This window comes from Bufo bufo, chromosome 4, assembly GCF_905171765.1.
Source record: "Bufo bufo chromosome 4, aBufBuf1.1, whole genome shotgun sequence".
Taxonomy (NCBI): domain Eukaryota; kingdom Metazoa; phylum Chordata; class Amphibia; order Anura; family Bufonidae; genus Bufo; species Bufo bufo.
Genome location: NC_053392.1, coordinates 362,374,558 through 362,396,968, shown reverse-complemented (window position 1 = coordinate 362,396,968; position 22,411 = coordinate 362,374,558).

Sequence of the window (22,411 nt, the reverse complement as noted above, 5' to 3'; positions counted from 1 at the left end):
ATCATATTTCATAGATATGTATTACAGATTAGAAGCTTTCTTTGTCTGTATTTCACAAATATCCCATTATGAAGTCATATGACTCAATTATGGCAAATAATTCTATATAAGAAATCCTTGTTAGCATTTCATTCTCTGTTGTGTTATATGAGAGGAAAAAAAGGGGTTCAGCCACTGACAAGACAATAAAGAGACACATTTTAACAAATTGGCTCAATTTTAATTTTCAGAGCAAGACAATTGACAATCTGACATTGATATGATTGACAATAGGAACTTTATGGCCGACAAAGCTGTGAGTAAGAGACATTATGCAAAATTAATGAGAAACTGACAATAATTTGGTCTATTTTTCAAAACAGATGTAGAGAAAATTTTATTTTACAGTCAAATCAGTACGTAGACTAAATGTATGTGGACAAGACATAACTGTATACAATGTATCTGTGAGAACAAACTCCTTGTGTATCTCTTCTGCTTATGACAGTTTACCCTTGTGGCCCTCCTCTGACAAATTTAGTACAATGTTCTCCCTACAGTTCCCGAGTGGAATGCTGAGCATTGCAAATAAAGTTTCCCATGGGACCCCCAATTACCGTACGAGAGCAGGGAGAAACGGTACTTGATAACAGTTCTCACCAGGAGGTTAGACTAGCGTTCACCCGGGTTACAGATTGTGCACAGTTCAAAGACCACAAACAGGAAGTCATTTATGTGACTGGCTCGAGCCATTCAACCCCAAGACCTATTTCTTATTTATGATACATTATCAAATTAAAGGCTGGGAACAAAAAGGGAATAGGAATAATTTAATAAAATATATTAGAGGGTAAGTTACTAACATGGTGCAAAAATACAGCATGAGATCAAAGCTAGGTTTTCTTTCTTACCACAAATTTGCCTTGAGAAGGTCTATGTGTAACATGAGTATGTACGCAATATTAGTTCAGCAACTAAAGGTTTTGACATAGATTGACTAAAGTCTGCTACACCTGTCATACTAAAGCTCCAGATATTTCCTAAAATTGTAGTATCTTATATGTAAGGGTACTTTCACACCAGCGTTAAAGTTTTCCGGTACTGAGTTCCGTCACAGGGGTTCAATACTGGAAAAAAGCGCTTCAGTTTTATCCTAATGCATTCTGAATGGAAAGCATTCCGTTCAAGATGCATCAGGATGTCTTCAGTTCAGTCCCGGATGTCTTCAGTTCAGTTTGGCCGGAGAAAATACTGAAGCATGCTGCGGTATTTTCTCCGGCCAAAATTCAAGAACACTTGCCGGAATACCAGATCCGGCATTAATTTCCATTGAAATGTATTAATGCCGGATCCGGTACCAAGTGTTCCGGAAAAACGGATCCGGTTTCCCGGTCTGCGCAAGCGCAGACCTTTAAAAATGCGAAGAAAATAAATACCGGATCAGTTTTTCCGGATGACACCAGAGAGACGGATCCGGTATTTCAATGCATTTGTCAGACTGATCTGCATCCAGATCCGGAAACAAATGCTATCCGTTTGCATACGGATTTTCAGATCCTCTAATGCAAGTGTGAAAGTACCCTTATACAGTAGGTAGCAGAGAAATTTGTCCCAGCCAATTACAACTAGTTCTTCAATGCTATAAAGTACTAGAACATTTGTATAAATTATGGAGGGCATTTAACATTCTGAAATACACCTATATTAGGCGTATTTCAGGGGCAGATTGTGGCACAACAACTAGTTGCACCACAATCTGCAACTTCGTCCCGCTCACGCCAGGTCTAAATAAGTGGGTGTGGGCGGAGAAGGGGACGGGCTGGCATTTACCATTTTCTACACCTGTTTCAGGTGTAGAAAAAGGTCTAAATGTAAAACAGCTAGAATGCTGTCCTACATTTAGAATTGGCACTGGATGCGCCTCTTCATAACTGCGGCAGAACCACCACCAGTGCAGGGCTTATTAAGACCAGCGTCTAAAACGCCGGTCTTAATAAATGTGCCCCTATGTCCTTTTCTGCCAATCTACTGGAAACATTGTAGGCAGGAGCAGGTTACAGTGTTGGATACAAGCCAGCAACCTTACCATGTTGTAGGATCGGTTTTGCGACATATTCAGTTAGATAAATCAAATCAATAGGTTTTATCAGGGAAAGACTAGGGTGTTCACTCAGAATTCTGTGTGTGTGTACAGTATTTCATACTAAGGTCAGGTGCTGGCAGCAAGTAGAAATTTCATGTATGAACTGCAAATCCTGCAATCACCAAAATCCTGCACTAACCTTATCTTAAAAAAAAAAAAAGTCACATTTCTACAGTTCAAGATATCACATCAAGATACTGTTCAGTTTTAGTGAACACATTGTACTGCAATAACTACATGAATATAGCTGTTTCATTACATCAATATACCATGCAGTTTTAGTGAACGTTGTAACAGACAGTGGGAATAGATCCACTGCACCAACTAACTGGTTTGGGCTAGCCCTAAGGGCATTATCCTGGGGATCCCCCGGTTTTCACCATTTAAACCCTATACAGTTATCTAGCCTTACCTGCAGGGGAGCCACTAGGCCACTACCTCTTGAAATAGTCCTAGTGTAGTTGGCAGTTGACCTATGGGAGACAGAGACAATGGTGCGAAGCACCAAGAAGTCAGGTAATACGCATAGTCAGTAAACAGGCAGAGTTATTGCAATTCCGTGAAACTAAACAGGCAGGCAGGCAGGCAGCAAAGAGCCAGTACAGTAGATGGGCTAAGATTAGGGCAGGTAGAGGAGTATCAGAGTAGGGTAACAAGCAAAAGTTTGGTATACTGGCAAATAGAACACCTTCACTGGTAAAACTAGTAAACTAGGAACCTAAATCTCAGGCACCCTCCCCTAGGCTGGCACTTGAAAAAAATTGGACACTGGCCCTTGAAGTGCTGGGAGATGTGTGTATGCATCATAGGGAAGGCAGGAAGGGGCCTTGCACAATGGTGCTTGCTGTAACCTCCAATGTGGGAGACAGGAGTATGGTGGCAGAAGAGATCTAGTGAGGACCGGCCACTGGTATAGGTAAGTGATACGATGGCCGTGCCCACTCCGGATAGAGAGACACCTGCGGGCATGGAGGACCACTGTACCAAACACATTGTACTGCAAAAATTGCATTGATATACTAGCTTTATTCCATGCTTTGTATTACATCAATATACCATACAGTTTTAGGGCTCTTTCACACTTGCGTTGTTCTTTTCCGGCATAGAGTTCCGTCGTCGGGGCTCTATGCCGGAAAAATCCTGATCAGGATTATCCCAATGCATTCTGAATGGAGAGAAATCCGTTCAGGATGCATCAGGATGTCTTCAGTTCAGGACCGGAACGTTTTTTGGCCGGAGAAAATACCGCAGCATGCTGCGCTTTTTGCTCCGGCCAAAAATCCTGAACACTTGCCGCAAGGCCGGATCCGGAATTAATGCCCATTGAAAGGCATTTCGGCGCATTACCGGATCCGACGTTTAGCTTTCTCTGAATGGTTACCATGGCTGCAAGGACGCTAAAGTCCTATTTGCCATGGTAAAGTGTAGTGGGGAGCGGGGGAGCAGTATACTTACCGTCCGTGCGGCTCCCGGGGCGCTCCAGAATGACGTCAGAGCGCCCCGGGAGCCGCACGGACGGTAAGTATACTGCTCCCCCGCTCCCCACTACTACTATGGCAACCAGGACTTTAATAGCGTCCTGGCTGCCATAGTAACACTGAACGCATTTTGAAGACGGATCCGTCTTCAAATGCTTTCAGTTCACTTGCGGTGTTACGGATCCGGCGGGCACTTCCGGCAAATGGAGTACACGACGGATCCGGACAATGCAAGTGTGAAAGAGCGCTTAGTGAGCGCATTGTACGCAGTAGCAAAAACAAACACAGTGCAACTGCATTCTGCAAACACAAATAATAAAGTAAATATAATCATGCCATACTCGCTATAGAAAATATATTAAAGCTATGTTATAAAGGTTCTTGGAAAATACATTTGTACAAAATGATTTGTGCCTGTCCGCCAATGACTAAGCAATCTCTTTAGGACAGGAACCTAAACCTAATACTACCTCCTCTGGTGCAATATTGGCCTCCATTAAATTCAGGAAATGCAGGCTCCACATGCATTCTGAGCCCACTTTATATTTTACCTCTCCTGGTGCCAAATAGCCTACAGAGTGCAGAGTGCTGTTGCATTGTGTTTATTTTTGATTTTGTGCTTTCAGTCATGGCAACGTGCACCTGCGCACTGGTATGTGCTGACTGACTCCCATTTTTTTCTTTGCAGTCTGCAATGCAGGTATGGCTGACTCCATTGGTCGGGCACTACTAACTAACCTGTCTGTCCCATAGGCCGATTTTAGTTAGTGCAAATCAGTTCCCTTTACCGGTTCCCTGTCCAATTATTACACATGTGTTACCATCCAGACTACATCCTGAGGAGATAAAGTTTACCTAGTGGGCCAAAGGTGCTCTCTGGTAGTGATGGACGAACATTGGCCGGGATGATTTGTGAACACGATCTCGCGAACGGGATCAAATGTTTGCGAAGCGCAAGTTTGTGGTGTGCCCCATTCACTCTAATTGCAGGCGAACCTTAAAAACCTTCAGGTCATATTTGCAGCCACCAAATACTTACAAGAAGTGCACAAATAGTTCCACAACATTGGACAGTGACATAGCAGAGGGGGATCAATGGCAAAAATTCCCCCCAAAAATATGTATTTTAATCAGGGGCCATTTTTATGTGTCTTAAATGGAAATTCTCAGAAATGTGCCCTTCTGGAGCGTAAACATTTTTTATTTTAGGCCACGGGAGTACAGTCCTTAAACATTAGGCATTCGCCTGACATAAAGGAAATTGTGATTATGTGGCTCGAGGTACATTATGCGGTCAATGGATATCAATTTTACAGTAGGCCAGTGGACTGCAGGCCCCAAACATTACTCATTCACTAAACAGAAAAGAACAAGTAATTATGTTGTGGCTGGAGGTATATTAGACGGTCATTGGATATCAATTTTACTGCAGGCCACTTAGATTACAGGCCCCAAAAACTATGCATTCCACCGTACATAAAAGATCAAGTGATTATGTGGCTGGAGGTATATTAGACGGTCATTAGATATCAATTTTTCTGCAGGCCAGTGTAGTACAGGCCCCAAACATTAGGCATTCACTGGACAGAAAACATCAAGTGATTATGCGGCTGGAGGTACAGTACTTTCTATGTTAGAAAGTATATTATAAGTATATTACACCCCTCAGTATGTCACATCTATTTATAGCACACCTATACCAGTCCTTAAAAGGACTTTTGTGGCCCTATTAGCTAGCGTTTGGTGTCTCTATACTCTCTAACAGTCTGTCCCTGCTCCACACAGCAACCCCTTCCTACACTGGCAAAAACAGAGTGAAAAATGGCGGCCAAATCGGGTTTTTTCAGGGCCGTCTTTAACAAGGGGCTAAAGGGGCAGCTGCCCCGGGCCCAGTTGCTCCTGGGGGGCCCAAGGCAGCTGCCTCTTGAGCCCTGCTAGCCACAACCCCGGGTGTCAGGCTGTCAGCTACACAGGGGGTGCTGCTATGCCATGCCTGCCGGCACTCCAGGCAGCGTACTGTGAGAGCTGTGATTCTCTAGGACCTTAGATGACATCATCACCATGTGACCAGTAACCTAGCAATATTACTGGTCACATGGCTATGAGGTCATCAAGGACCTTTCTACCAGGAGTGTTGCTGTAGAGGTTTGCCTTAACTGTGGAGCTTTTTTTGTGAAGATTACATCAGAAAAAGGTGACAGGGGCTGTTATGCTAATATACTGTAAACTACTGTTTAGTGGGGTGCTGTATAGTGTGGGGGCCTGTATACTGTGGGGGACTGTATACTGTGGGGGCTTGTATACTGTGGGGGCCTGTATACTGTGGGGGGCTGTATACTGTATACTGTGGGTGCTGTATATTGTGGAGTGCTATACTGCTGTACTGTATAGTGTGGGGGGGCTGTATACTGTATACTGTGGGTGCTGTATATTGTGGAGTGCTATACTGCTGTACTATATACTGTGGGGGGCTGTATACTGTATACTGTGGGTGCTGTATATTGTGGAGTGCTATACTGCTGTACTGTATAGTGTGGGGGGCTGTATACTGTGGGGGCTGTATACTGTATACTGTGGGTGCTGTATATTGTGGAGTGCTATACTGCTGTACTGTATAGTGTGGGGTGCTGTATACTGAGGGGGGCTGTATACTGTATACTGTGGGTGCTGTATATTGTGGAGTGCTATACTACTGTACTGTATAGTGTGGGGGGCTGTATAGTGTGGGGTGCTGTATCGTGTATAGTTTGGGGTGCTGTATACGGTGAGGTGCTATACTGCTCTACTGTATACTGCGAGGTGTTGTATACTGTGGGCTGCTATACTGCTCTACTATATACTGTGAGGTACTGTATAGTGTGGGGTGCTATACTGCATACTGTGTGGTGCTGTATACTGTGGGCTGCTATACTGCTCTACTATATACTGTGGGGTACTTTATAGTGTGGGGTGCTATACTGCATACTGTGTGGTGCTGTATACTATAGGGTGCTATACTGCATACTGTGGGTTGCTGTATACTATAGGGTGCTATACTGCATACTGTGGGGTGCTGGGGTGCACTGAAACGCTAGGGTGAGCCGAGCCCTGGTCTCCTTCCTGCAGAGCGGTGCCCACTTCCAGCCTGAGCCCAGCTGCCCAGAGCACTGATCCTGAGCCGCTGGAGTCTTTACAGTCATTCACTGTACTCTACCAGATGTGTGGATTTTTTGTGTGTGTGTTATGGTGGAGGGCGTGATTGCCTGCTAAGGTGTGGGAAGGTGGGATCCAGGGGGCCCAAGTAAATTTTTGCCCAGGGTCCAATCAATATTAAAGACGGCCCTGAGTTTATTTATAGGGTGGGGGGGGGGGGGGGGGCCATGTGCTGAAACGTCTCATTTGGCTGTCCTGTCCCACCTGATGGATGTGCCATGGGTCAAAGTTCTTCACAATGCAAAGAATATGGCGCCGGTGGACATCGCCATATGTTCGCCTGTTCGGCGAACGAGCAAAGTTCACCACAAAATGACCGCCGACCGAACCTCAAGGCCATCTCTACTGTCTTGTTATCCTTAACCAGTTTTAGAATCCCCATGATTAGGCACTAACTTTTTTAAATGTAATCAATAAAGGTTATAGTTTAGTTAGGGTTATTCCTCTTTTTTATGTAATTTTGCTTATACCCTCTGGAATCTATGGCTTTCTGAACAGAACGTACCAATCAGTTCTGTGTGTGAACCCTATAATGTGCCCATACAGCAGTTTACAGCCACCTGTGGGATGTTTCTGTAAACTGCAGAATCAAGGCAAAAAATATTGAGGTTTGTTTTGCTGTGTTCGACACAAAAAACATGATTTTTTTTTTTTTTTATTTCCTCTCCATTTTGCTTTATTTTCTGTGGAACACCTAAAGGGGAAACAAAGTTTGTAAAATCAGTTTTGGATAACTAGAGGTACAGTTTCTAAATCCGAGTAATTTATGGGTAGTTTCTATTATGTAAGCCCCCCAAAGTCAATTCAGAACTGAACTAGTCCTTAAAGAAGCCCTTTCACTGGTCCTGACGCTACAATATTATTACCTGGCAGTGTAGGCCTTTATTAGTAGATGTCAGGGTGCTTTTTTTTTTCAGATGCGCTGCTCTGTTCCCCTGCTGTGCCCCCCGTTCACTTTTACCACCCTGTATACTAGTAGCATCAGTACAGGGAGGAGGAGACGGCTGTGTTTCTCAAGGGGCGTCTCATTCTCCCTGGCTCATGAATAACGGAAAAAACAGACATGTATTAGGATGGAGCAAAATGGAATGCCTCTTAAAGGGTTCCATTTTGCATTCTGTCCTAAAATTCTGTTATATTCCGTTATAACTCTGTTATAAAAGGAACCCTATAATGGGATTTATAATGCGAATGCGAACCCGTCCTAAGCTGTTACCACAGTGTTTGCCTAGAAGAACATAAGCATTGCTTTATTGATCATGGCTATTTCTGTCTCAGTGACTATTTTGGCCTTGGTCTTAGGAGTAAACACTGCACATACTGAAGACAAAATAAGTCCTCCAGATGTTCTGTCATATCCTTGTGGTATTGTTTGTGAGTCACCCCTTGACTGGCACCTGAGGAATGATTAGTGGCTTAAGACAGATGTACATGACACGTCCTATAGGAGACACAGGAGATTGCTTGTTATTCGCCTGCAGTAGTGGGATATTCTCTTCCAGGTCATGACATGATCATACACCTAAAATAGAAGCACTACATCCTTCCTGTATGCTTCCTCCTTCCTTTTTTATCCACAGCTTATCAGATCATCGCTACATTCTTGCCATATCTTGCTGATATACATGAGAGGTCAGTACAACTTGCTGTCTAGCAACAAGTTGGTCATTAGACTGCAAGAAGAACATTTTGGGGCCACAATATTTAAAAGCAACCTAAGCTTCTCACACTTTAAACCCTAACTTACAAGTAAAGATGCTCCATGACACAGACCTATCTGTATTGAAAGACTAGATTCATGTGCCCCAATTAATAAATCTACGACTATGATGTCAAGACAATCTAAAGACTAACTGAATACTGTCCTATTGTGTCTGTTGCTGGCTTTTTTATATATATATATATATATATATATATATATATATATATATATACAGTACAGACCAAAAGTTTGGACACACCTTCTCATTCAAAGAGTTTTCTTTATTTTCATGACTATGAAAATTGTAGATTCACACTGAAGGCATCAAAACTATGAATTAACACATGTGGAATTATATACATAACAAACAAGTGTGAAACAACTGAAAATATGTCATATTCTAGGTTCTTCAAAGTAGCCACCTTTTGCTTTGATTACTGCTTTGCACACTCTTGGCATTCTCTTGATGAGCTTCAAGAGGTAGTCCCCTGAAATGGTTTTCACTTCACAGGTGTGCCCTGTCGGTTTAATAAGTGGGATTTCTTGCCTTATAAATGGGGTTGGGACCATCAGTGGCGTTGAGGAGAAGTCAGGTGGATACACAGCTGATAGTCCTACTGAATAGACTGTTAGAATTTGTATTATGGCAAGAAAAAAGCAGCTAAGTAAATAAAAACGAGTGGCCATCATTACTTTAAGAAATGAAGGTCAGTCAGTCAGCCGAAAAATTGGGAAAACTTTGAAAGTAAGGGCTATTTGACCATGAAGGAGAGTGATGGGGTGCTGCGCCAGATGACCTGGCCTCCACAGTCACCGGACCTGAACCCAATCGAGATGGTTTGGGGTGAGCTGGACCGCAGAGTGAAGGCAAAAGGGCCAACAAGTGCTAAGAATCTCTGGGAACTCCTTCAAGACTGTTGGAAGACCATTTCAGGGGACTACCTCTTGAAGCTCATCAAGAGAATGCCAAGAGTGTGCAAAGCAGTAATCAAAGCAAAAGGTGGCTACTTTGAAGAATCTAGAATATGACATATTTTCAGTTGTTTCACACTTGTTTGTTATGTATATAATTCCACATGTGTTAATTCATAGTTTTGATGCCTTCATAGTCATGAAAATAAAGAAAACTCTTTGAATGAGAAGGTGTGTCCAAACTTTTGGTCTGTACTTTATATATATATATATATATAGTAATTATGTATCTCATTCTGTGTACAGTATACACTATGTAATATTAGTGTTGGGCAAGCATGCTCGGCCGAACAATAGTTCGGCTCGAGCATCACGATGCTCGGCACATCGCGGTGTTCAGCTGAATACTGCCTGTGCTCAAGCGCGATGCTCGAGTCTCCTCCCCGCACATTTGTTGGCAGCCAATAAACATGCAGGTAGGAACTGCCATTGACTGTAATGCCGTAGCCATGTTGGCATTACAGTGATTGGCTGTCCAGAACGCGTCATCAGGTGCTATACAGCACCCGATGACACATGTTCGGCTCAGTATTAGTCAGGGAGAGCTGGAGAGCAGAAGGGAGATATAGTGTAGGGATTGAAATAGCAATATTTTAGTTTTTTTACTTGTTATAGACCCAAAAGTCCTTTTAAGGACTATTGTGTGTGGCAGCAATATATATTTTTAGCGGAACCTGCACTAAATTGCTAAAACTTGTTAGAGACCCAAAAGTCCTTTTAAGGACGATAGTTGTATCTGGCAGCAATCTATATTTTTAGCGCAACCTGCGCTAAATAGCTTGCAATTGTTTGGCCGCTGCAGCCAGTGAAATTATCTGCACTACATCTCCTGTGTAACGTGTGCGCACCCTTAAAATATCTGTGACATCCAGTGTACTTTTTCTGTAGATGGTGTCCGCTGCGGACAGTTACATTACCTGCGCTACATCTCCTGTATAATGTTTGCGTATTCGAAATATCAGTGACATTCAGTGTAATTTTGTTTGCTGCTGGTGGCAGCAACATTACTTGCTCTACATCTCCTGTATAACGTTAGTGTATCCGAAATATCAGTGACATTCAGTGTAATTTTTTTCGCCGCTGGTGACAGCAACATTATCTGCACTACATCTCCTGTGTAACGTGTGCGCAGCCTAAAAATATCTGTGACATCCAGAGTACTTTTTCTGTAGACGGTGTCCACTGCGGACAGTTACATTACCTGCGCTACATCTCCTGTATAACATTTGCGTATCCAAAATATCAGTGACATTCATTCAGTGTAATTTTTTATTAGGCGGTGGTGACAGCGACATTACTTGCGCTATACCTCCTGTTTAACGTGTGCGCATCCTAAATATCAATGACATTCATTCAGTGTAATTTTTTATTAGGCGGTGGTGACAGCGACATTACTTGCGCTATACCTCCCGTTTAACGTGTGCGCATCCTAAATATCAGTGACATTAATTCAGTGTAATTTTTTATTAGGCGGTGGTGACAGCGACATTACTTGCGCTATACCTCCTGTTTAACGTGTGCGCATCCTTAATATCAATGACATTCATTCAGTGTAATTTTTTATTAGGCGATGGTGACAGCGACATTACTTGCGCTATACCTCCTGTTTAATGTGTGCGCATCCTAAATATCAGTGACATTCATTCAGTGTAATTTTTTATTAGGTGGAGGTGACAGCGACATTACTTGCACTATACCTCCTGTTTAACGTGTGCGCATCCTAAAAATATCTGTGACATTATGTGTGCTTTATTTGCGCATACACTTACAAAACCTGCACTACTGTACGTGTGACATACTTGCAAGCATATATACCATTTAATATGCACAAGACGAGCAGTAAGGGACAGGGAAGTGGCAGTGCTGCTGATGGTGCACGCAGAGGCCGTGGCCCTGGGCGCGGTGAAACTGTGCCTGCTGCCAGAGCACAAGAAACACACTCATCTACTATACCTAGCTTCATGTCCCAGTTTGCAGGGCGGTGCAGGACACCACTCTCGAAGTCACACCAGTGCGACCAGGTGGTCGGTTGGATTGCAGCAGATAATGCTTCCAGTCTCAGTAGCCAAGAGTCTGGTCAACAGAATCCTCACCCTGATATTCCTTCCACCCACCATGGAGAGTCTTGGCAAACAAGTGATCCCACAATCGGTTATTCCGAGGAGCTGTTTTTATCGCCATTCCTTAATTTGGGCCTCTCGCCAAGCCTGCTTGAAGAGGGACATGAGGAGATCTTGTGCCCTGATTCCCAAACTCTGGAGCATCCACAGTCAGAAGAAGATGATGGTGGGGAACGGCAATTAGTGTTTCATGAGGTTGATGATGATGATGAGACATAGTTGCCAATAAGTCAACTGCAATTAGTGTCTCAAGAGGTTCATGATGAGGATGAGACACAGTTGTCAATAACTGAGGTTGTTGTTGTTAGGACAACAAGTCAGGAGGATGACCAGAGTGAGGAAGTGGAAGAGGAGGTGGTGGACGATGAAGTCACTGACCTAACCTGGGAAGGTGGCAAGCCAAGCGAGGACAGCAGTACAGAGTGGAAGGGATCCTCAGCACCGCAACAGGCTGGAAGAGGCAGTGGGATGGCAAAAGGGATAAGGCGGGCCACACCAAACAGGCCCGCAACTGTTCCCCAAAGCACCCCCTTGCGGCAATCTCCCTTGCCAAGGGGTAGGTGTTCCGCAGTCTGGTGCTTTTTTAAGGACAGTGCGGACGATAAAAGAATTGTTATTTGCAACCTTTGCCGTACCAAAATGAGCAGGGGCGTGAACTCTAGCAACCTCACCACCACCAGCATGATCCGCCACATGGCATCAAAGCACCCTAGTAGGTGGTCTAAATGCCTGGGTGCACAACCAGTGTCTGCGGGTCACACCACTGCCTACTCTTCCCCTGTGTTATGTGCTGGCAAATCCCCTGTCCAAGACGGTTCAGCGGTTTCTCAAAACCTACCCCAATTTGCCTGAGCTACTGGTGAAGGTGCGCCGCGTGTGGGCCCATTTCCGCAAGTCATCGACAGCTTCCGCCGATCTGGCAACGCTGCAGCAGCGCTTGCAATTGCCAGCTCACAGACTGTTGTGCGACGTGAGCACACGCTGGAACTCGGCGTTCCACATGTTGGCCAGGCTTTGTTAGCAGCAGAGGGCAGTAGTGGAATACCAGCTGCAACATGGTCATTGCCTTTCCAGTAAGCTTCCGCTCTTCACAAGCGACAAGTCGGCATTGATGTCTGACCTCTGTGAGGTTTTACACAACTTTGAGGAATCAACACAGATGGTGAGCGGCGATAACACTATTATGAGCGTAACCATCCCACTTCTGTGTCAACTCAAATGCTCTCTGCTTACAATTAAGGTGGACGCTTTGCATGTGGAAGAGGTGGAAATAGGGGAAGAAAGTACACAGGGTGATAGCCAAACCACTCTCAGTTCATCTTCTCAGTGCGAATTGGATGATGAGGAGGAGGAGGAGCAGGAGACAGTTGCCTCCGCTACAGAGGGTAGTACCCATGGAAGTTTTATTCCATCTGTTCAGCGTGGATGGGTAGAAAAAGAGGAAGAGGATGAGGAGATTGAGAGTCATCCTCCTGATGAGGACAGCAAAGTCTGTTGGAACTCTGGCACACATGGCCGATTTTATGTTAGGCTGCCTTTCCCGTGACCCTTGCGTTGTACGGATTTTGGCCAACACCGATTACTGGTTGTTCACCCTTCTTGACCCCCGCTACAAAGAGAACTTCTCATCTCTCATTCCTGTGGTGGAGAGGATGAGAAAAATGGTGCAATACCAGAAGGTCCTTGTGGAAAAATTGCTCCAAAAATTTCCAGCTGACAACGCTGGCTGCAGAGTACGTAGTTCCTTGCCCAACCAAGGAGGGGAGACGAGGGGAACACACAGCAGTTCCAACAGAGGCAGAGTAACACTCTCCAAGGCCTGGGACAGTTTTATGACACCCAGCCAGCACCCTCAACCTTATGCGCGGCCTAGTGTCACAAGGAGGGAAAAATTTTGGAAGATGGTGAAGGAGTACGTAGCAGACCGTGTCAGCGTCCTCAGTGATCCCTGTGTGCCTTTCAACTATTGGGTGTCCAAGCTGGACACGTGCCACGAACTGGCGCTCTACGCCTTGAAGGTGCTGGCCTGTCCTGCCGCCAGCATTTTGTCAGAGCTTGTATTTAGTGCTGCTAGGGGCATAATAACTGATAAGCGCATCCGCCTGTCAACTGAAAATGCTGACCGGTTGACTCTTATAAAAATGAACAAGGCCTGGATTGCCCCTGACTTCTCTACTCCACCAGAGGAAAGCGGCTGAACATAAAGGCACTTTAAATGTGTCTTTTATGGTGTATTGAATACACTGTATTCCCATGCACCCCTTCCACCACTAAAAAGGGTATGTGGTTCAATCTCCCTTTCCTAGTCCTCCTCCTCCTCCTCCATCATATCAACATGCATATTAGGTTGCCCTCGCTCCTAATGTTTTACAGGGTCAGCTCAGCAGCGGGCCCTCACCCAAAATGTTTTAGAGGGTCACCAGCAGGCCCTCACCCATAATGTTCTTGAGGGTCACCAGCAGGCCCTCAACCATAATGTTTTTGAGGGTCAGCTCAGCAGCAGACCCTCACCCCAAAATTTTTTGATGGTCAGCTTGGCAGCAGGCCCTCGCCCATAATTTTTTTTTAGATGGTCAGCTCAGCAGCAGGCCCTCGCCAAAAATGTTTTAGATGGTCAGCTGGGCAGCAGGCCACCGCCCACAAATTTTTTAGATGGTCAACTCAGCAGCAGGCCCTCGCCCATAATGTTTTAGATGGTCAGCTCGGCAGCAGGCCCTCGCCCACAAATTTTTTTAGATAGTCAGCTCGGCAGCAGACCCTAGCCCACAAAATTTTTTAGATGGTCAGCTCGGCAGCAGGCCCTTACCTCTAATGTTTTAGATGGTCAGCTCAGCAGCAGACCCTCACCCCTATTGTTTTAGATGGTCAGATCAGCAGCAGGCCCTCGCCCCTAATGTTTTAGAAGGTCACCAGCAGGCCCTTGCTCCTAATGTTTTTGAGGGTCACCAGCAGGCCAGCAATCATAATTTTTCAAGGGTGTGTATGATGCCCTCCTTTATGTGTAATAAAGGGTGTATTGGAGTGCCGGTTCCTTGTAATTTTTGGCAGCCCTTTCTCTTAGTGCATAGGCTTTATGAGAGTAGGAGTCCCACTACCTGAACAATTGTACCACACTGTGAATGAGGCCCTCCTTTATGTGATATACAGGTTGTATCAGAGTGCCTCTTCCTTGTAATTTTGGGCAGCACTTGCACTTTTCTATACAAGTAAATATACAGGAAAGAATGTTTCCTAACAATTTTTCCTCTAAAATTGATTTTATCTTCGGTTTGGTGCGTATTATTGTCAGTCTATAAAAGTGGCGTACTACTCGGACAACATCGCTCCCAGCAGCGAACTGGGAGTCCAAGATGCATCCAGACATCCTCCCCATGCTGTTCCCGAACCATTTCAGTGGTGTTTCCATCAATTTCTGACCTTTTACTATGAACCAGACACCCTCCCCTCTTCAGAGTAGGGGCTGCCTGGTTTAATGCTCAGGTTCTCCCATTGACTTCCATTGTGCTCGGGTGCTCGGTGATCATCCCGAGGTGTTCTACTCAAGCACCCGAGCACTTTGGTGCTCGACCAACACAAATTGTTGTGTCCGTAATGACCCGGACTACATAAATATCATGTAAATTATCCCCTACAGTGAACACCGTAAAAAAAAAAAAAAGACAGAATTGCTAATTTATTCTTAGTTGCCACCGAAAAAAATTAATAACAAGCGATCAAAAAGCGTAACTTACTCCAAAATGATACCAATGAAAAATACAAGTCATCCGGCAAAAATCAAGCCGTCACACAACTCCATAGAAAGAAAAATAAAAAAAGTTTTGGGTCTTGGGAAGCGGCAATGCAAAAGCATATTTTTCCTTTTTTTTAAAAAAGGGGTTTTATTGCAAAAAAGTAGTAAAACGTAAAAAAAAACGACATGTATTTTGTATCACTGTAATCGTACTGACCCAGAAAATAAAGATATGTTACCGTATGTATACCGAAAAATGAACGCCGTAGAATTTATAATGTAAAAACGCAGTGGCAGTATTGCTGTTTTTCCCATCTCCCTCCCAGAAAAAGTGAATAATAATTTAATCAGAAAGTTATGTGTACCCCAAAAAGGCGCCATTAAAAACTACAACTAGCCCTCATACATCTATATAGACGGCAAAAAAAAAAAGTTATAGCTCTTGGAAGGCAAAGATAAAAAAAGGAAGAAAAACGCTTGGTCAGTAAGACCCAAAACAGGCTGTTCACGAAGGGGTGAAATACAAAAGCATTCAGATCCAAGTGCTGGTTTGAAAACTGTAGAATATTTTTTGTGGGACAACCTATTTAATTATCTCGGGAAACCCCTGTAATCTACTGGGGGTAGACTTCTTATAGGTGATATCCAAGGCTACCTTATATGATGACTGTATGCCATGCTTTATATCTGAAGAATTCTAAGGGACCTTGCACGGTGGAATTGCCTGCACAATGTCATTTCAGGCTTGCAATTTTCATGACATAATGTCCACAAGCTCATTGCATTCTCACTACTATAAAGCAAAGCTTTTCCATATTAGAATAACACAGAGATGGAGTGTGCGGCTGGTCCAGCCAAAGGGCAGCATATCAACCACCCACCTTCTCTTACTCCAGGAAAACCCTGGGTTCTCATGAGAAACTGCTTATCTGCGTCACACAACTGTGCAGACGGGAGGACTACACAGCTTAGAAATACAGTGGCTGCTGCAGATTTCCCAGGCCAGATATAGCACACACGTCTGACAGTGACAGGAAAGAGCTGCAAAAGACAAACAGAAGGAGAAGAGCGAATGGAGGAGATGAGAGATGTGTCTGTGACAGTGCGAAAAGCAGCAGCTAAAAATATGCCTTTGGCTATGGCAGCAGACTGAGGTAGTGGGACGCGGTGAATCAGGATTGCTCCGTGATTCCTGTATCCACACCGCTTCTTTATGCTTACAACAGGAAGGCCGGCCATGTTTCCTGTAAACACGGAGAAAATGACAGCCAGTGTTGTTTTGGAAACTGTTCACATCCCGACAGATTCATCCTTGTCAGACGATACCATGCGGCGGCGTCCCTTATCTTAGCTTGTAAGGATGTCACACTCATCAGCATTAGGCTACGTCTACACGACGACATTTGTTGCGCGACAGATAGGGCACAACTACACTGCAACATTTGTAGCGCAACATTTTGTTGCACTAATGTCGCGCGACAATTTTTATAATGGCAGTCTATGGTGTCGCACTGCAACATGCAACATGCTGCGACTGCGACGCAACAGTCGCAGAAAAATCCATCTCGAATGGATTTTCTGCGACTGTTGCGTCGCAGTCGCAGCATGTTGCTTGTTGCAGTGCGACACCATAGACTGCCATTATAAAAATTGTCGCGCAACATTAGTGCAACAAAATGTTGCGCGACAAATGTCGTCGTGTAGACGTAGCCTAAGGGTCCATTCACACGTCCGTAAGTGTTCTGCGGATCCGCAAAACACGGACAATGGCAATGTGCATTCCGCAATTTGCGGACCGCACATCGCCGGCACTATAATAGAAAATGCCTAATCTTGTCCGCAATTGCGGACAAGAATAGGACATGTTCTATTTTTTGGCTGAAACGGAAGCACGGATGCGGAAGTGCGGATGCGGACAGCACATTCCGGCCCCATTGAAAATGAATGGGTCTACACCAGTTCCGCAAAATTGCGGAACGGATGCGGACCCATTTTGCGGACGTGTGAATGGACCCTTACAAGTCATATCACATGTGATCCCGATAAGAGATCTAAAATGAAATTTAAAGGGAGGCAAAAACAGCTAGCAATTTCCATCCAGGGGAGTCACTAGTTCACACAAATCGCTGTTTCAATTTCACAGAAATACTTGTAATTCTGCATTTTATTCTAAAATACAAGCTTTGACATGTGAATGGTGATGGGAGAGGATTTTTTTTACATTCCTTCACTCTCGTACATTCATATGCACTCAGGGTGGAGATACTGTTCCTCCCTGAAGAGACACAGCTGTGTATGGGACTTATTTTTGAAGCAATGCTCCATTGGAAAAAGTATGCAAATGAACTCATACCAGCCAAACTAGCGACACCAATTTGTAGACAAAACTTGTTCTTGCTAGGGTTGCAACCTGGCCGGATTCTCACCGGCAAGACTTGTATTTTAGTGGCCCTTTCAGTGCCGGTAATTTTTTCTACCGGCAATATTAATTGCCGGTATTTTCCTGTACTGACTGTTACTAATGAGCGCTCCCATTGTGGAGCGCTCATTAGTACAGCCTTTACCTCTCCCCCTTTTGTGTTAATAAAAAAAAACTCACCTCATCCATTTGCTCGCGCTGCAGGGAACACTCACTGCTGACTGGAGGACAGGACCTGTGAGACGTCATCGCACTGGAGCGCAGGTTCTGTCCTGAGCTTCCAGTCAGCAGTGAGTGTTCACTGCAGCGCGAGCAAATGGAGGAGGTGAGTTGTTGTTTTTTTTGCAGAAGCAGAGAAGGGGGCACTAATGGGGCATTACTCTTACTGGGGGCACAAATGGGGGTATTATTCTTACTGGGGGGTACTAATGGGGCTATTATTCTTAATGGGAGGCACTAATGGGGGCATTATTCTTACTGGGAGGCATTAATGGGGGCATTATTCATTCTGGGGTGCACTAATGGGGCCATTACTCTTACTGTGGGGCACTAATAGGCGCACTAATGGAGGCATTACTAATTTTGGGGGACAGTAATGGGGGCATTACTATTATTGGGGGCATTACTATTACTGGGGGGCACTAATGGGGCATTATTAATTCTAGGGGGCGCTAATGGGGACATTAATATTATTGGGGGCACTAATGGGGGTATTATTAATTCTGGGGGCACTAATAGAGGCATTACTATTACTGGGGGCACTAATCAGGGCAATATTATTTCTGGTAGGAGCTAATGGAGGCATTATTAATGCTAGGGGGCACTAATGGTGGCATTATTAATTCTGGGCGGCATTAATAGTGGCATTAATATTATTGGGAGCCACAGTATGACAGCAACTTAACACCCTGTGTTAAGCAACGCCCCAACAACTTGGTCAGTATTTTTTGTTGGGAAAGGTAGCAACCCTAGTTCTTGCCCTTCATCAGTACAGATCGGGGGGCTCGTTGGTTGGATGAGTGCATTGGCAAAAAAAAAAAAAGGCTCCATACACTATTGTGCTGGCTGGGTCTTTAATGATGGCGCAACATCTGAGCGCGTTGAAACCCGGAAGCGTGTGCCTCAGGGTATGCTCCGGCTCCCCATGCGACGATCGCAGGTGCCGGAGATTGTATGCAGCAGCCCCTGTCATCTGAATGGAGAATGACAGGAGGCTGCTGCATAGTGTTTCCTATGGAGCCCTTGTCTAATGATTGATGGTTATAGTTCCCTATGGGAAGTTTAAAAAAAAAAAAAACACATCATGGGTATTGGCCTCTGCCAAAATGCCAATGCTATTAAAAATATTTTCCCTTATATGGCAAAACAGAAAAAAATGTCGAAATGGCCGCTTCAATGTTTTTGGTTGCTTCATTTCCCACAAAAAATTAAATAAAAAGTGATCAAAAAGCTGTACAGACCCCAGAATGGAATCAATGAAAAGTACAGATCGCCCAGCAAAAAATTAATGCTCAGACAGCTCCGTACACATAACTACAAAAAAGTTATAGGGGTCAGAATATGGCGGCGAAAAAATAAAACAGATTTTTTCAAAATGCAAGAAAAACTACACATATAAGGTATTGCCAGATTCGTACTGACCTGTAGAATGAAAGTAACTGGTTAGTTTTATTGGACCTCAAACATCGTAAATAAAACTGTGGCAGAATTGCTTTTTTTTCCAATTCCACTCCATTTAGAATTTTTTCCTGCTTCCCACTACATCATATGCAATATTAAATGGTGGCGTTGTAAAGTACAACTTGTACTGCAAAAAATAAGCCCTCATACAGCAATGCGAATGGAAAAATCAAAAAAGTTGTGGAGCACAAAACAAAAATGAAAAAACCTCGGGGTTATCGCATGATCAGGGCCATATTTACAATAAGGCAGCCAAGGGCACGTGCCTAGGAAGGCACTGGGGGTGCGAGAGAGTGTTATTATTTTATTTATTCAATTTTTTTTTTTTACTTGGGCAGGGTTGAGGGCTCTGGTGCCCAGCAAAGACCCAGCAGAAGTTATTACTGACCAAACCAGCTCTCAATTTGCTATATTGCAAGAGCTGAAGGACCTGCAGTGACTTTACCGTTATGTGATCAATGTAGGAGCTCATTAACAAATAGAAGTGGTACTGAAGGCTGTGCAATGATGTCACTGTCATGTGATTGATGCAGGAGGGGCCAGAGCTCAGCAAGTGGTGAGCCTGAGCAGTATACCACTCCTTGAAATATCCTCTGTTATCTAGGGTTGCCACGCGGCCGGTATCTCAAGCCCAGTATTTTACTGGCCCTTCCAGTGCTGGTAATTTTTTCTTGCCAGTAGGTGGCAACCCTAACTAACAGCACCCCGCTCAGGACATCTATAGGCCCGCTCACTGCAGCAAGTTAAACCTCATCAGGACTCACTTCGTAAAAAAATATTTTTTTCTTTTCATTGCGATATTCTGACCCTCATAATGTTTATATAGTTATGTCTGTGGGGGTTCGTTTTTGACAATACCATTTTGGGGTGTGTATGACTTGATCACTTTTTAAAAAATTTTCTTAGGAGATAAAGTGATGAAAAAAACGCCAATCATCCTTTTTTTATTTTTATTCTGTTACGCCATTCACCATATGGGCTAACTTTTGTTGATGTTTTAATAGTATGGGCATTTTCGCATGCGGCGATGTCCATAATGCTATTTATTTTTTATTTTTTTGGGGGGGGAATGGGGGTGATTTTAATTTTAATCAAAAATGTTTAATTTTTTTTAACTTTTTGTTAAGTCCCCCAAGTGGACCACAACTTACAATCATCAGATGTAAATTGCTCCATTAGTCTGTATAGAAATCACTATATCACAGTTCAGTGCTGCCATCTAGTGGCCTGAACTGGGATATACTAACAATGAGCCTGGAAGCCTCAGTACAGGCTACGGCTTATTTATAGGATGCTTTCCCTAATCTCCGCTGGCGGAGAGCGCGCCTGAAGAGGAATCCCGCACTTCTGGTTTTTAACACAGATGCCATGAGTGAGGGGAACTCATTGTTGTTAGGGGAGGGGACATGTGGCGTATTCTGGGGCCATGAGGGTGAAGAACTGTGTGAGGAGCTTTATGGGGTGTAAATCTGTGAGGGAGGGCCGGAATCGACAGAATGTAACTGTGTTGTTAGTATATCATTACAAGATTTGGGGCCCCACTTTTGATTTAGCTCAGGGCCACATTTTGTCTAAAACCGGCCCTAGATGTGTCAATGAGGCTTAATACAGCACAAGCAAAGTGAATGAGATTTCAAAATCTCATGTAAATTGTGTAAGTTATATAAAAGCAGAAAGAAAATGGCGTCTAAAAAAGTCACAAACCCCCATTTGGCGACTTTTTAAACTCCTGTGTAACAGTATTCTGTCGCACCGACATTTTTATGCCCTCCTCACGGCTCCCAAGTGGCAAGAGTGTCGGGGGCAATCCTGGGAATGCTCTGTGCTTCCCAAGACCCCTCTGGGAAATACAGGGAACACTATGCGGTGCAGCAACTTGCATACATACATTATATTAGCTCTACCGCCCAAATGCCTTAAGGCGGGGCGACACATTCTGGGGGAGATTCATCAAGCTGGTGTATAGCAAACCTAGCTTAGTTGCACCTAGCAACCAATCAGTTTCAATCTTTCACTTTCCAAAGGAGCTCTAAAAAATGAAAGGTAGAATCTGATTGGTTGCTATGGGCAAATAAGCCAGTTTTCATTTACACCAGTTTTGATAAATCAGCCTTTGTCTACATCGCTGCCACAGTTTTCTGAGATTGTGGTAAAACACAGATTTTGCTGAAGTGGCAAAACACGCAAAAAAATAAAATAAAAAACACAATGAGGCCGCAATGGCCACAGCCTGACTAAAGGCCCTATTACCCCAGAAGATAATCGTGAAGATCATTGTTAACAAGCGTTCTTATGAATGCTCGTAGTGATGATCTGGCGGCGTAGTATTGCTGCCGATTACTGATGAATGCTTCCCTCCCAAGAATCGCCTGCAGAAAATGCAGGTGTAAGGCTACTTTCACACTAGCATTTTTCTTTTCCGGTATTGAGTTCCATCACAGGGGCTCAATACTGGAAAAAAAACTGATCAGTTTTATCCTAATGCATTCTGAATGGAGAGCTTTCTGTTCAGTATGCATCAGTTCAGTCCCTCTTACGTTTTTTTGGCCGGAGAAATTAACGCAGCATGCTGCAGTTTTCTTTCCGGCCAAAAATCCTGAACACTTGCCAGAATACCGGATCCGGCATTAATTTCCATTGAAATGCATTAATGCCGGATCCGGTACTAAGTATTCTGGAAAACCGGATCCGGTTTCCCAATCTGCACATGTGCAGACCTTTAAAAATGAGAAAAAAATAAATACCGGATCCGTTTTTCTGGATAACAACCGGAAAGACGGATCCGATATTGCAATGCATTTGTCAGACGGATCCGCATCCGTCTCACAAATGCATCCGTTTGCGTCCGAGTTGCCGGATCCGGCAGGCAGTTCCGGCGACGGAACTGCCTGCCAGAATCCTCTGCCGCAAGTGTGAAAGTACCCTTGTAGGGACCCGTACCTCAGCCATTACCATTGTTCAAAAACAAAGGAATCATGATGATTATTGGTAAGTGT